The sequence below is a fragment of the Triticum aestivum genome, chromosome 3D (assembly GCF_018294505.1).
Source record: "Triticum aestivum cultivar Chinese Spring chromosome 3D, IWGSC CS RefSeq v2.1, whole genome shotgun sequence".
In the NCBI taxonomy this organism is placed as follows: Eukaryota; Viridiplantae; Streptophyta; class Magnoliopsida; order Poales; family Poaceae; genus Triticum; species Triticum aestivum.
The window spans coordinates 378,872,624-378,877,365 of NC_057802.1; positions in this window are offsets into that span (position 1 = coordinate 378,872,624).

The window sequence follows — 4,742 nt, forward strand, 5'->3', positions numbered from 1 at the left end:
ATGAATATGATTTGATCATGTTTGTTGCAATACGGTTATTCATTTAAATTAGAGAATAATTGTTGTTCTGTTGACATGAATAAAACCTTCTATGGTCATACACCCAATAAAATGGTTTGTTGGATCTCGATCATAGTGATACACATATTCATAATAATGAAGCCAAAAGATGCAAAGTTAATAATGATAGTGCAACTTATTTGTGGCACTGCCGTTTAGGTCGTATTGGTGTAAAGCGCATGAAGAAACTCCATACTGATGGGATTTTGGAATCACTTGATTATGAATCACTTGATGCTTGCGAACCGTGCCTCATGGGCAAGATGACTAATACGCCGTTCTCCGGAACTATGGAGAGAGCAACAGATTTGTTGGAAATCATACATACAGATGTATGTGGTCCGATGAATATTGAGGCTCGTAGCAGGTTTCATTATTTTCTGACCTTCACAGATGATTTGAGCAGATATGGGTATATCTACTTAATGAAACAGAAGTCTGAAACATTTGAAAAGTTCATATAATTTCAGAGTGAAGCAGAAAATCATCGTAACAAGAAAATAAAGTTTCTACGATCTGATCGTGGAGAAGAGTATTTGAGTTACGAGTTTGGCCTTCAGTTAAAACAATGTGAAATAGTTTCACTACTCACGCCACCTGGAACACCACGGTGTAATAGTGTGTCCGAACATCGTAACCGTACTTTATTAGATATGGTGCGATATATGACGTCTCTTACCGATCTACCACTATCATTTTGGGGTTATGCATTAGAGACAACTGCATTCACGTTAAATAGGGTACCATCTAAATCCGTTGAGACGACTGTGGTTTGGCAAGAAACCAAAGTTGTCGTTTCTTAAAGTTTGGGGTTGCGATGCTTATGTGAAAAGGTTTCATCCTGATAAGCTCAAACCCAAATCGGAGAAATGTGTCTTCATAGGATACCCAAAGGACACATTTGGGTACACCTTCTATCACAGATCCGAAGGCAAGACATTCGTTGCTAAGAATGGATCCTTTCTAGAGAAGGAGTTTCTCTCGAAAGAAGTGAGTGGGAGGAAAGTAGAACTTGATGAGGTAACTGCACCTGCTCCCTTATTGGAAAGTAGTTCATCACAGAAATCTGTTCCTGTGACTCCTACACCAATTAGTGAGGAAGTTAATGATGATGATCATGTAACTTCAGATCAAGTTACTACCAAACCTCGTAGGTAAACCAGAGTGAGATCCACACCAGAGTGGTACGGTAATCCTGTTCTGGAGGTCATGTTATTTGACCATGACGAACCTACGAACTATGAGGAAGCGATGATGAGCCCAGATTCCGCGAAATGGCTTGAGGCCATGAAATCTGAGATGAGATCCATATATGAGAACAAAGTATGGACTTTGATTGACTTGCCCAATGATCGGCGAGCCATTGAGATTAAATGGATCTTCAAGAGGAAGACAGACAATGATAGTAGTGTTACTGTCTACAAAGCTAGAATTGTCGCAAAAAGGTTTTCGACAAGTTCAAGGTGTTGACTACGATGAGAGTTTCTCACTCGTATCTATGCTTAAGTCTGTCTGAATCATGTTAGCAATTGCCGCATTTTATGAAATATGGCAAATGGATAAACAAAACTGCATTCCTTAATGGATTTATTAAAGAAGAGTTGTATATGATGCAACCAGGAGGTTTTGTCAATCCTAAAAATGCTAACAAAATATGCAAGCTCCAGCGATCCATCTATGGACTGGTGCAAGCATCTCGGAGTTGGAATATACGCTTTGATAAGTTGATCAAAGGATATAGTTTTATACAGACTTGTGGTGAAGCCTGTATTTACAAGAAAGTGAGTGGGAGCACTACAACATTTCTGATAAGTATATGTGAATGACATATTGTTGATCGGAAATAATGTAGAATTATTCTGCAAAGCATAAAGGAGTGTTTGAAAGGAGTTTTTCAAAGAAAGACCTCGGTGAAGCTGCTTACATATTGAGCATCAAGATCTATAGAGATAGATCAAGACGCTTGATAAGTTTTTTCAGTGAGTACATACCTTAACAAGATTTTGAAGTGGTTCAAAATGGAGCAGTCAAAGAAAGAGTTTCTTGCCTGTGTTACAAGGTGTGAAATTGAGTAAGACTCAAAGCCCGACCACGGCAGAAGATAGAAAAAGAATGAAAGTCATTCCCTATGCGTCGGCCATAGGTTCTATAAACTATGCCATGCTGTGTACCAGATCTATTGTATACCCTACACTGATTTTGGCAAGGGAGTACAATAGTGATCTAGGAGTAGATCACTGGACAGCGGTCAAAATTATCCTTACTGGAATAAGGATATGTTTCTCGATTATGGAAGTGACAAAAGGTTCGTCGTAAAGGGTTACGTCGATGCAAGTTTGACACTAATCTAGATGACTCTAAGTCTCGGTCTAGATACATATTGAAAGTGGGAGCAATTAGCTAGAGTAGCTCCGTGCAGAGCATTGTAGACATAGAAATTTGCAAAATACTTACGGATCTGAATGTGACAGACCCGTTGACTAAAATTATCTCACAATCAAAACATGATCACACCTTAGTACTCTTTGGGTGTTAATAACATAGCAATGTGAACTAGATTATTGACTCTAGTAAACCCTTTGGGTGTTGGTCACATGACGGTGTGAACTATGGGTGTTAATCACATGGTAATGTGAACTATTGATGTTAAATCACATGGCGATGTGAACTAGATTATTGACTCTAGTGCAAGTGGGAGACTGAAGGAAATATGCCCTAGAGGCAATAAAAAAGTTATTATTTATTTCCTTATATCATGATAAATGTTTATTATTCATGCTAGAATTGTATTAACCGGAAACATGATACATGTGTGAATACATAGACAAACAGAGTGTCACTAGTATGCCTCTACTTGACTAGCTCGTTGATCAAAGATGGTTATGTTTCCTAGCCATAGACATGAGTTGTCATTTGATTAACGGGATCACATCATTAGGAGAATGATGTGATTGACTTGACCCATTCCGTTAGCTTAGCACTCGATCGTTTAGTATGTTGCTATTGCTTTCTTCATGACTTATACATGTTCCTATGACTATGAGATTATGCAACTCCCGTTTACCGGAGGAACCCTTTGTGTGCTACCAAACGTCACAACGTAACTGGGTGATTATAAAGGTGCTCTACAGGTGTCTCCGAAGGTACTTGTTGGGTTGGCGTATTTCGAGATTAGGATTTGTCACTCCGATTGTCGGAGAGGTATCTCTGGGCCCTCTTGGTAATGCACATCACTTAAGCCTTGCAAGCATTGCAACTAATGAGTTTGTTGCGAGATGATGTATTACGGAACGAGTAAAGAGACTTGCCGGTAACGAGATTGAACTAGGTATTAAGATACCGACGATCGAATCTCGGGCAAGTAACATACCGATGACAAAGGGAACAACGTATGTTGTTATGCGGTTTAACCGATAAAGATCTTCGTAGAATATGTGGGAGCCAATATGGGCATCCAGGTCCCTCTATTGGTTATTGACCGGAGACGTGTCTCGGTCATGTCTACATAGTTCTCGAACCCGTAGGGTCCGCACGCTTAACGTTACGATGACAGTTTTATTATGAGTTTATGAGTTTTGATGTACCGAAGGAGTTCGGAGTCCCGGATGAGATCGGGGACATGACGAGGAGTCTCGAAATGGTCGAGACGTAAAGATCAATATATTGGACGACTATATTCGGACATCGGAAAGGTTCCGAGTGATTCGGGTATTTTTTGGAGTACCGGAGAGTTACGGGAATTCGTATTGGGCCTTAATGGGCCATACGGGAAAGGAGAGAAAGGCCCCAAAGGGTGGCCGCACCCCTCCCCATGGACTAGTCCGAATTGGACTAGGGAGGGGGGGGGGCCCTTCCTTCTTTCTCCTTCTCCCTTCCCTTTTCCTACTCCAACAAGGAAAGGAGGAGTCCTACTCCCGGTGGGAGTAGGACTCCCCCCTTGGCGCGCCCTCCTCCTAGGCCGGCCGCCTCCCCCCTTGCTCCTTTATATACGGGGGCAGGGGGGCACCCCATAGACACAACAATTGATCTATTGATCTCTTAGCCATGTGCGGTGCCCCCCTCCACCATATTACACCTCGATAATATCGTAGCGGTGCTTAGGCGAAGCCCTGCGTCGGTAGAACATCATCATCGTCACCACGCCGTCGTGCTGATGAAACTCTCCCTCAACACTCGGCTGGATCGGAGTTCGAGGGACGTCATTGAGCTGAATGTGTGCTGAACTCGGAGGTGCCGTATGTTCGGTACTTGATCGGTCGGATCGTGAAGACGTACGACTACATCAACCGCGTTGTGTTAACGCTTCCGCTTTCGGTCTACGAGGGTACGTGGACAACACTCTCCCCTCTCGTTGCTATGCATCACCATGATCTTGCATGTTCGTAGGATTTTCTTTAAATTACTATGTTCCCCAACAGCGTTTGGCTCTTTGCCTCTTCGGGAGGTTCAACAATTCATATTCGTGTGAACCTTGCACTTGGCTCTTCGCCTCTTCGGAAGGTCCAACAATGATGATACTACAATACAATATGCTTCTGGCAATCTGACACCGATTGAACTGCTGCACGTCCACCGCGAGGGCGAGGGCGAGGGAGAGGGAGAGGGAGAGGGCGCTGTAGTCAAAACCCTCTCCTCGTCCTGCGAACCACCGCGCGTGGGCGAGGGAGAGGCGTAGTAAGCAA